General features: G+C 43.4%; 1 protein-coding gene across 5 annotated transcripts in view; it reads right to left on the reverse strand.

Annotated features, from left to right (window-relative positions):
- sema6e (sema domain, transmembrane domain (TM), and cytoplasmic domain, (semaphorin) 6E) overlaps window positions 1-12,394 on the reverse strand; it is a 133,307-nt gene that overhangs the window by 104,457 nt on the left and 16,456 nt on the right. The window lies entirely within an intron of this gene.

A 12,394-nucleotide genomic window follows, 5' to 3' on the forward strand; every position in this document is an offset into this window, starting at 1 on the left:
AATGAGGAGCTTTCCTACAAAATGCTGCCTGGGACAAACTCTGAAACCAGCGATTATCAATTCATATGACCTTGCTCAGCAATGATTTGAGCAGAGATTAACCAATCAAATGACAGCTGACCATAATCAGGTACTGGATGTTAGAATAGGTTTGGTAAACGGCCAAGAACTGCTTTAACTGCTGGCTCGCAACACAAGCTTGAACTTATTTATGCTTGACGGACAAGCTTCTCACTTTAATGTTAATGCTTTGGGCCCACACCCTCATAAACGGGTCCGGTTCTCAGAACCAGTCGAGAAGATTGTGCCGTCAGAGAGAGAGAGACATCAGTTTCTTTTGCTGACCAGCACTGTTTGTCAGTGCTTTATTGTTGTAATCCTTTGCCATTTAAGCCTTTAATGAAAACTGGCAGCTAACACACAGTAAGCGTCTCAGGCAGTGTCCTATAAAGTTGCTTTTGGGTGTGGCAAGACTTTAATGCAACAGACAGAAGCCAAAGCTTTTGCTGCCTCGTTGAAAATCTTCAGGCACCTGGAAATGATTTAAAACCTCAACCACCGAGCACACAGAAACATTTAATAACTCTGATACACGCAAAGTGATTACGTGTTCTTTAAACAGTGCTACAGCGAAGCTTTACACTTCATGTGCATGAAATCAGTTTTAGCTGTAAGCCGAGATAAAATGCTTCCTTTCACTCAGTCACACCTCTGATCATTAAAGTAGTACTAGCAGTGCATCCTCATGACTCCTGCACTGAGTGGAGCTGCAGCGAGTAGTCGATCAATCGATCAGTTGATCCAAAGAAAACTGCCAACAATTTTGATAATAGATTAATTGTTTCAGTCATTGTTCAAGCAAAGGTTCGTTGGTTCCAGCTTCTTACATGTCAGGACTTTCTTTGTCAGTTATGACAGTAAATGAAGAGTCTTTGGGTCTTGGACTGATGGTTGGACAAAAGACAATCTGAAGATGCCACTTTGGACTCTGGGTAATGAATAATAAGGAATGTAATCGTTTTGTTCCCAATAGTCAGTCACAATAGTCATTTACCATGTATTGTATGAAAGGAAAACTGCAACAAAAACAGCCACTAAAAGAAAACTTATTAATGGTCTGTTGTGTATATACTGGGTTTTTCAGCGATTAGTACCCTTAAATATTTGCTTTACTGTTTTTCTGCAATTAGGTTAACAAATCAGTGCAAATTTGAAACCAGTACTGCATCTGTTAGAACTCGGTCTGGAATAAAAATATTACCTGTTCATTATCTGGCAGCTGCACTGACAGGCGATGGCTGTGCGATGAATGGGCGAGGCACTGTGAAGCAACAGAAGACAGTTGCATGCAAATTTAGGACTCGTCTCTCTGTAGTTTATGTGTGATCATGCGCACGTTTCCCACAAAGCAAACACATCGAGCGGGCACACTGCCTGAGCTCAGCTTTTGATCATCATTGTCTGTTCTTTGGCAAAACGAGCTTTGACGAGTGGGGTGAGGGGCAACTGAGGATATGAGTTGTTCGTGTTGCTCAAGAGGCAAATTTGGACATGAAACACCCCCCCACATATCATCAGTGGTTTTTGCCGAGCAATAAGTTGGGGGGCTTGGTGTTCAGAGAGGGCACTGAAACTGCATTTTCTTCCATTATGCATGGTAACAAAAGCCTGAGACCCGTGGTGTATTGCGGTAAGCTGCAGAGACTGTGGCCAAAATGATTCGGCCACAAGGAAAAATTCTCATTGCCTGCTGGGCCAAACCTTAAAAACACTGCATGACAATCCATAAATTCTCTTCTCAGAAGAGAGAGTTCACTTCTAGCTGAAGAGCTCCAGCATGGTTCAGTTCCATTACCATTTGAAAGGGGAGAAGATGAGTGCGGTAGCAGGGGGCAGATAGACCGGCGTGCAGAAAGAAAGGCTGAAGGGGAGTTCGGCGAGGAAAGAGCGGCTGACTTGTTGAACTTGGCGCATGGATGAGCTTCGTTCGTCAACAGAGCACTAGAGCTAACTCCCTATTCAGGGTTTGCCCTTGAGACAACGTCGGCCTGGTCTCAATTCGTATTATGCAGCATAACTGAGAAGAGACTGCAACAACTCTGGGAACAAACAGAAGTGTGTGAGAGTACAGAGTGCTAAGGCAGTAATATGTTTTTAACTGGACCAGAAAACTGAAGCTGAAATGAAAAATAGCTATCAGGCCAAAGTGCTGACTTTCAGTGTGAGGCGGCTTACATCCACCTCGGGAAGTCGGTGTAGGATTTAAAGCTCTGTTCGAAACTTTGTGCAGCAAAACAACAATCCTAAAAATATAAACTATGATGTCTTTAGTTACATTTAGGTAACCTGTTCAGTAACTTTATGGTCTGAAAAACTACTTCACTGTTCATTTTATGTGCGATGCAGGTTCTCAAATTAAATCTGGGTGTCAGTGTATACGTTCCAGTTCTAATGTGCTGCAGCAGAGCCAACATAACAGACATGTTGTGAGAATGTGTGTTTATTTATGGGGCAAATCCAATAATACTCCCACCCACGACCACAATCCGGAGACTTTGCCAAGACCTGCAACAGTCCAATTCCTATACAAACAACTATTCAGGAAGAGAAACCCACAACTGAATATTTTCAGCTCTCAGGTATACCTGCAGTCCAGGCATAAACGGGGGGACTACAATAACGGGTCATTTCCAAGCCACCATCTGTGACAACTGAGCTGAAACTCGACTTCAAATTGAATTTTTGCCTTTTATGAAGGCACAATGACTAAAAATATGTACTTTGGAAAAGCAAAGAATCCTCCTCACACTGAGGGAATGGAAAAATGAAACTGCACTCCCCTGTGCTGCTTTCTCAAGAACCAGTTTGTTTCCACCTGGGGGCAGGCAGGTAGGCTGTGACACCTGTTTCCACCTGCTGAGTCAAAGTTGCTCCCTGCCGGCAGTTTCCTCCCTTCTCCCTTTATAGGACACTTCCACGCCCATTTGGAACCAAGTGGAGTCTCTCTTTCTCTCTCTCTCTCTCTCACACACACACAAGGCTATGATTTCAGCCAAGCTATTTCATGGAACGCTGAAGCACAAACACTGAGCACAGAAGGTTGAGTATATGCTGCAGAGTGGCTCGTGGTAACAGTTGGTTGGTCTGCAGCAGAGAACATTTCCGGGCCTTTTGGGTGACTACTACGTATGGATATTTACTGCACCAGCGTTTGGTGACTTGTTTCAGTGCCAGTAATTAATTCATTGTTTGACAGGAAAGCATTCAGACCACAAACAGGTATAAAGTAATATGAGATATCTTTCCTTTTAAACTGTAAAGGTTGTACTGTAAAGAGCTGTAAAGAGCCCCTCGAGAGCTGACATAAAAAACAAAAAATTTAGATTCATTATTTGTCATTTCAAAATTTTAACTGCAAGATATCACTCGCTTGTACCTATAAACTGGACCCTGATTAGCCTCCACACTAGCTGCATATAAAATATGCATACATGTCGTACTGCACAGATAAGCTCAAACGTGATCGCAATATCAAAACAGGAGTGACAGCTTCAGTCCTACACACCTGGCGCTGCTTGGCACAGGTTTGAGGTAAGCCACAGGTGTGGCACAAAACATGTTTAAGCAGGAAAAAGTTTCAAGCAGATGCAGATACTCCTTGGAGAAAGTAAATGACTTGTGACACCTCCAGAGCAGAAAAGGCCTGAGTGTTGACGGCTTGATCTGAAGGGCTGAAACAATCCGGTGTGGTTGAGCCTTTGATGCTGACACGAGGGCTGGGAGCCAAGCGTCAGACACCACCTCAGCATGCTTGACAGGGCAGCATGAGTGCAATAGATTTGAAGATCTCCACTTGGAGCCGGAGAGTGTCGAATCGCCATGGAAACGAGATGGCTGTTTGGTAGGTTTGAGTGGCTTTTGGTTTGAAACACTTTCTGGAGCTTCAGCTGTGGCGCTGATTCTCTCACGGTTATGAAAAACCTCCGATTGCACGTCGCTCCCTTCCTCTGATCATCCTCTCTTTTCTCCCCTCCCTTCTTCCTCCCTCTGCTCAGTAAGGCAATCATCACAGCCCTGCGGTGCGAGAGCTTCTTAGCTATGGCAGATAAAGGCTGGGAGATTGTCAGTAATGACGGGTCCACCAGCGCTGAAACTTCCCAGAGCTGCTTGTTTCAGCAGTAATTACGAGGGGGGAATGGCGCACCGTGACTGGCTCTAAAAAGCTTACCAAGCCTTTTGCTTGTGATCCCATGTCAACTTTTTTTTTTTTTTTTAAACAGTAGGCAAGTCAGTCGGCTGAGTAAAGAGGGGACTTAAAAGCTAAACAAAATGTGTGAAACAAAGAGGTAAAAAGCAGAGGCGGCAGACTCGGCGCTGAGTGACGTGGAGGCCCAGGCGGGAGGAGAGGAAGAGGGGGAAAAGTGCTCTGAAGCCAATGAATAGGGATGAGATTGGATCATTGGTGCTCAGGGTTCTCCAATCACAGCTCTGTTGAAGAAGATGGAAAGTGAAGTGATAAGACAGGTGAAAAGGAATACAAGAGAGAGGACAGAACAAATAATGGGGGAGGGCAATGGGCTCCAAGAGGCAGGAGAAGGAATGCCTGAAAATAACTGCAAACAGGAAGAAAGGACTGATAAGTGTGTGTGTGTGTGTGTGTGTGTGTGTGTCTGAGAAGACTCTGTTGCAAAGGAAAAAAAAAATCTATCATCCATCTTCCCTTGTGTCACGTTCTCTGAAGCCGGCCCTCAGTAATCACCCTCTCAGCAGCTTCATCCTCGCCTCCTGTTCTCGTCCCGTCCTCCCACTCTCATCCGCCTGATCCGTCAGACGCACATGTGCTTATGAGGAGAGCGCTTAACCCCCGTCTCCACGGATCAGCCCCGTCCAAGGTGTGTGCACATGTGTAGAGAATCGCAGGGTGTGGACGGCAGCCGTGAAGAGAGCTCTCCGTTTCTTCAGCCCACAGCTGGGCAGAAACTGGATACTGAGTGCAGAGGCGAAGCCCGCTGAGAAGTCGTGCACGAAGATGAACAAATTTCAAAACACCCCCACACACGTAGAGGCATGACGCGGTCGGCGTTATTGAAATAAAAGAGAGTCGGGGCGAGGGTCTTTGTGCAGAGGGAGACTGAGTGAACGACTGCATCTGCGTCGGCTACCATAGAGAAGTCATCCATCACGGGTCAGTCACACGGGGCAGAGTTTGGAGCTGAGGAGGGTCGCGATAAAAGGACGCGTAATTCAAGTTGGGCCGCTCTGAAAAGGCATCAAGATAATTGAATTCACAGCAAGAGCAGAAATGGGGAAACTCTGGTTATTTATAGGTTCATGTGGATATAAATATACACTGTTATTGTTGAAAAGGCCCCACGAGGCTCAGAATCGACTGTATGCTTTACAAACACGTTGCTGAACTCTCGACCAGGAGCCGGGCTGCACGCACACCTGCAGACAAGACATTAGTGATGAAACAATGAGTCGTTAAAAATTATTACTAAGTTAGACTGAGTTACTCGCAGTTTTGTCTGTTTAATACAATGTAAACTGAATATCTTGTGCTTTTTGACCATTTCAGACTATTTGGATATTTGTTTGCTGGGTTAGGTTCTGTCAGCACATTCTTGTGCTATATTCATAATTTATAATTACACTGTTAAAATGTGAAGCTGAATACTCACTGTTGTTTATTGGTGTTCATGACAGCCTTACAGACAAAACAATCAATTCCAATAGATCATCTTGGCTTCTCTGCCAAAAGTATTTTTCTTAAAATAATGAGCAGATTAATCAATAATTAAAATAACACACTGCAGTCATAGTTAACATGTCAATATGTCTTTGAAACAAATAATGGCCAAATAAATGTCTGACCGTAACATCAGCAGTCACAAAAAGACGGTGATTCTTTAAAAGCAGAGGGCATCAATTTACGCTTTTTCAAGCGTCAGCGGCCAGCAGACTTTATTAAAGCCAAGCTGAGCACATTTACATTCCAGCAAACAGCTTGCAATTACCCATTTAGATGGCACACGTAGGCAATTAATAAAGTAATCTTCCTTAATGCCCCACCTAGGGATTTTGTAAACATCAATTATAAGAAATAAGAGAGCCTCTCAGATAAACAGCCTCCTGCTCTGCAGCACTCCCAGCATGATACTGGCAATAAGAAAAAAATCTCACTGGAAGCTTAAGTTACATCGCCAAATCAACCACCTCCACCAATTAGAGCAAAAGAAATGATGGTGGTGGGTGTGAACACGGCGTGAATCTTTCTCACTGTTGTATGAGGGAATATCCGTCTTTAATAAGGTAAGAGGAAATCGGCCAGCTCCACCACTCGATATGACCGACTGCTCCGTCCATAATGTGCCAAAGGCTTCCGGTCAATAACCACATACGGCATCAAGTGCACCCGCAAACCACCAATAGTCTTCAACTTCGTCTTCAGTGCCCTGTGGGAGATGAGACAAGTGGACTGAAAGCCCGGACAGGAAGCACTCTATAATCTGTTGCAAGGCTGCGACTAAAGATTATTGATTAATCTGCCAATTGTTTTCTCTATTCATGGTTTGGTCTATAAAATGGGGGCAAAAGATCCATTTTAATTTCCCAGAGCCTAAGGTGATGTATTGTTATTGCTCATAAAGCCAAAGATATTCAGTTTACTATCAGATAAGACAGGGTAAGGCATCAAGCTGGAGTTACCAAATGTTTGTGATTTGTTGCTTAAAAAGTGAATAATCGATTATCAGAAAACCTCCAAAAGTAATGTTGTTGACTTGATCGTCAATTGGTTTCAGCTCTGGATAAAACAGCTTTTCTCCATTTTCTATCTTTGGATTTCAGACAAAACGAGCGACTTAACGACACCACCTGGAACAGCCTGTGATCTTTCTGACAATGTCCAAAACAAGTAATTAATCAGTCAAATGAAAAACCAAACAAGAGATTTGTGAAAATCAGTTGCAGACCTACTTAGAATTTGAAAAACAAAAACAAGGAAAGCAAATCAAAGCTCGTTTGTGAGACTGAGCTCAAAGGCAGGTTGGAAACTTTTTGTTTACCAGCCGTTGGTCAGCGGTTCCAACAAAGTAAACTTTCCTGCTACGGTTCAGGAGAAAGTAAACAAACTGCAGGTCTGAATGCACCCTGAGCACGCTGATATCATCTACAATCCATTTTAAGTAAGCGGCACTAATAACATTAGCTGGATGGAGCAAGATAAAGCTCCATCACAGCTGCTACTAAGAAAGTTAATGACATAATCCTCCTTTCTGAGCTACAGCTAACTAACCTTTACGAAGAGGTTACCTTTAAACGTCTTATTGACATCTCACACTCACATGGTGGAATGTGTGTGTGTGTGTGTGTGTGTGTGTGTGTCCGAGCGCTAAGGTCTGACCGAGTCACCCCGTATCGACCGCACACCTTCTCAACATCAGGAAGGGGAATAATGCATCAAGCCAAACCCCAGGAGTCCACTTAGAGTAATTACACTGTTGCACTTGCTGTTGAACCAGCGAGACGGGAAGTTTGAAATCTGCAATCACACTTCATTGTAATCAAGTTTTGAATTGTTGAAGCAATTAAAATCAGCTGTACTTAAATGGTGACACTAAATATAAAATAGAGAAACACGCCGGGCAAAAGAGCCCAACTGCCTCTGAGCAAAAGCAAACAAACAAAAACCATACGGACACAGCTGCTTATGTTAAAAGAAATTATAAAATAATGATCATTTGGGAACTCCAGCTTTTCAGATTTTTATATAATGTATAATAATCCTGTTTGGTGAAAAAGTTCACAGATTTTTTTTGTTGTTTTTTTTTTTATTTTATTTTTTTTTAATTTACAGCTTGCACAATGCTTTGAGAGATGTAAACAGGAAGTATAACTCTGCCATGGAATGGGTGAGATCTGCTTTCGGATGCAACTTCATTGTCCAGGAACTTTTATTTTATTATTATTATTTATTTTATTTTTTTTAAATGTTACCTTATTGATGACTTCGGACTTGTGTAGTCTTAATAAAGCTTCCCTCTCTCCACCCCAGAGACCTCCTCCACCCTCCTCCACCTCCTCGTTTCTCACAATAACTCGCATCATCAACAGAAACAATTAAATGTGCAGGATTTAGGGACACAAATGGAATATAATATTCAGAATTACGTTTTTAGTGTATAATCACATAAAACTAAGAACTTAAACCAAAATTTACTAAACACTAAATGTTTTAGTCTGCAGATGGAAATTTCATTAATTGATGAAATAGAAATTTGGTTATGCTGTAGACTGATATTTAAGGGAGAGAACAGCACAGGATGTCAGAAGTGACGTCATTCTCTACATTAGATTAAAAACAGAATGAATTTTTTTGGTTCATCGACCTTGGGAGTGCAGGCAGCAGCCGATGCAGATTATCTCAAAATGCCAGATATCTTCACATCGATTACTCAATCCACCACTAGTAGAGAAGTGAGTTCAGTATCTTTTGTGCTGTTTTCTTTCCAAGTGTAGGAACTTTCCTGACAGGAGTAGTCGACCTCTCCCTGCACTTTGGATTTTGTCAGCAGTTTGTAAAAGAAAAAACAAAACTGCTGTAAAACCCTACCACGGCTGCAGACTCGTTAGTGCTTAAACATTGTAAAGGGGAAGAAAAACTGGGAGAACGTGTAGGCTCGAAGCGTTCAAGCTCGAGTCGTGCTTCAGTTTTTTTATGCATAGCGTCCGCTTTGTGCTTCATACCATGCTGTGCGGTATGACAGAATAAGACAAAGCGAGACCCAAAAAGCTCTGCATACATCACCAGCGACTGATCCTGAGAGCGACTCTCTCTCCAATCAACAAAGCCTTTCCCCTGAGACCACAGAGATCACCTCAGGAATGGCACAAGAATAAGCTGAGGTGAACCCCTCGCAGTCTTTGCTCGCGGTGCACCTCATTTTCTCCCACCTCCTCAAGTCCCTGTATCCCTGCAACTTTGAAGTCCAGCCAGCAAAGGGCTTTGAAAAAGCCTGCAATCTCCCCACCATGACCAGGCAGAGGATTAGCCAAGCCCTGCAGGACCGGGTGGAAAGAGGACGGAAGAGGGCTGGAGGAGGAGTAGCGCCATTTCCACAAGGCCTGTGTATGTGCAAGCAGCTCTCCCTCTGGCCAGAGCTGTGGGGGATTAACAAGCTACTAAGGAAGCACAGAACAGACCTCCAGCCCCTTTTTCATGAGTTCCGAAGAAACCAATTTACAGCAGAGAACTGAAGGGGGAGGCGGCTAATTCGCTCCATAACCGCCTTCAGTTTCAACTCACAATCTTTGCTGTGTCACTCACAAGATCTGCTTTTGTGAGGTGGCAGACATTTTCAGGATTCCTGAGCCGAGGAAGCGTGTGTCCACAAGGGTCTTAATTATTGATACAGGAACTCTGACACCAGAGCAACATTTCAACGGACACAGAGTGGGGGAAATAAGCAGCTGAGCTCCTAATCTCATTGTCACATTTGATGCAATCCGTCACGGGGGAAGTCACCCCGCAAACTTTGTTTTCCCTTGTGATCCAGATCAAGAGAGATTCGTCTCTCTTCTTTCTTTTCTCCTTTTTCATGCTCTCTCTGGGCTGTGAATATTTCATAAATGTTCTGCTCTCAATCCATTTTCAAGCCATGCATTCACTAGCAGCAGTTTATTATTTTCCTATGTGTGGTATTGCCAGATTGTGCCAATGCACAGCCCCACTTGCCTGGTGCAGACCCCAGCAAAAATCACATCATCACTTTGAGAATTTCTTCTGAGAAAATGAAATGCAAAAAAAATGATTGCTCACACTAAAATCAACGCTCATATCACAACTGCATTATCAAAATAACCACAATCTATTTTTTGCACGTACGTCAGCTCTACGTCGTACCTTCTTTAACAAAGACTAAGTGAATTCAAGGAGGTTATCAAGCAGTCGCCAGTTAAGCAGAGACTATTGAAAGAATTGCAAGCGTGTCTCATTGAAGTGCAACAGAGTTACAAAACCTGCAGCATCTCAGGATGCAATACGACAGCACAATCAATAAGTAATAGCAACTTAGCTCACCAGTGAGGAAGCAGGAACAATAGGCCTTGATTTTAAAGAACACTGCTGCCTCCCCATCAGTGCTTTTCAAGTAATGGGGTCTTTTGTCTTATCTGTGACTGAAAGGAGCTTGAGGACTTTGCCCTTCATCCCTTTGTTGTTACAGAGTCTCTTGTGGAAATGGAAGATTGGTCCATAGGCGTGGGTGTGCGAGGAAGAGCCAGGCGGCCGTGCGAGCACACCGGACTTGAGCGGTCTTAATAAAGCTTCCCTCTATCCACCCCAGAGATCTCCTCACCCCAATTATACGCCTGACACCTCTACCCTCCTCCATCTCCTCTTATTTCTCACAGACCCCCACCCACCCACTGCATCATCCAGTTCCCAGCTCTGATCATGCTTCTCCTTTTGCTGGGCTCAAAGCCCCAGAGGCCGGCGCAATATCAGGCTGCTGGTGGCGTTTGCTTCACAGTCTGCTGCCTGAATTTCATTAGGATTACATCCCTTCTGGTACTGACAAAAGATCAGTACTGTTCAGCCAGAGACCATGTAAACTTCACCAACTTAGTCCCATTTCGTTTAACAATCCTCCACAGAGCCCCACCTGCCCAAGTGTTTTCATTAGCACTCCATTGTGTAACATTTCATAAGTAAATTTCTTGTAGGAATTTACACTTTCGCATTAAACCTGTAACCTGTCAAGGTCAACATACCCAATAACTACCACACACACACGCACACACACACACACACACACACACACACACACAGAGTGAAGTATAAACCTGTGGATGCCTGCAGTTTTCCCTGAAATGATGAGAGGTTCAGCTCAGAAAGCAGTGCCTGAGCCTGAATGCATGTTCACGTTCATGAGAAAATAATCAATAATCAATAAGTTGACTGACAGAATACAGTCATTATTGTTACCATTATTTAGGTCACTTAATGAAACAAAAACACAAGAAATTCACTGGTTTCAGCTGTTTTCTGCTTGTGGGCTTTGCACAAACAAACAATTTGCATGAAACACTTGGGATTTTTATTTTATTATTATGGCTTATTGGTTAATTTATTAGGACAAACCTTGCAGGATGACAAGTTACCACAAGTTTATACAATAACTGAAGGCTTTATGAGTCCATGAATCTTGCGTTTACAAGCCGTGACTCACTTTCAGTGAAGGGTTGCAGTATACCGGTTTTACAGTATACTTCTACTTTTACCCTTGAACCAAAACAAACCAAATTAGAAGATGCCTAAAAAAATTAACAACTAATAAAGCAAATTTCCTGCATCTGTGATCACGCAATCCTGTGCAAACACAGTAACGTCTACCAGCATACTAACAAGTTTAACAACAGAGGAACTCAAGAGCAGCACATTACAAACACAGCACTGCCACTCCTGCCGCAGTGTCTATTGTCACCAAGACATTTCTGTTTTTTTGCCGGTTTTACCTTCAGATGTTTTCAAGGTCACAGCAGGCCTGCATCTGGCCAGCCATCTGTTTCCAGCCATCCCACGAGGCGTCCTGTCATCAGCGCTCCTTGGCCCTGTCCTCTACTGTCCACATTCAAGCTCACTGGGGAAATGCCCGGCCAGACACAATAGCCTCTCTGTCATTCTACAGGTTCCTGAACGCCTCTCGCAGTTGTTTCCACTTCGCCTACCTGACAACAGGGCTCACCTGACTGGAAAACCTTAACCAGGTGTGTGTACTTCAGCAGTATGCAATGGACTCAAGTTTAGCCAAAAGCCATCTAAAACTACTCAAGGTGATCTGAGGTCAGTTTCCCTCTCGTTGCATGTTCCTTATGAGCTGTAATAAAGAGCATGAGTAGTTCTCTATTAACTCTCTTATTAACTTAAATATAACTCAATTAACATGCTTCAACAAGACTCCGGAATGGTAAGATTTGATTGACACGGACCTGGAAACGAGCAGACAGCCCCAAAATTGCCATCAGATTTATAAAATGTCATCAGCCGAACCTCACCAACTCCAACCCGCAAGAGGGGCCAAGATGGAAACACAAATACAGAAATCTCTCATGTGAAATAACCACAACTGATCCAACTTTGGCAGAGGAAAAACAGTGTGCTCATGTAGGAGTCCATGGCAGCCAGTGAGAAACTGAGAAAATAAGGTTTCAAGGCCTTTAAAATGGTAATCAACAGTACATCGCTGCACAATGAACAGTGAGCACAACACTCTCACCTACTAACTCTGCAACTTTGTCCTTGGTTGAAGAAAAACTCTTCACAAAAGTGTGCCAAAATATCAAACACTAATCCCTGACCTTTGATTAAAATGAGCAGATCAGTAACAGAGCA

This window comes from Scatophagus argus, chromosome 9 (genome assembly GCF_020382885.2).
Source record: "Scatophagus argus isolate fScaArg1 chromosome 9, fScaArg1.pri, whole genome shotgun sequence".
Classification (NCBI taxonomy): Eukaryota; Metazoa; Chordata; class Actinopteri; family Scatophagidae; genus Scatophagus; species Scatophagus argus.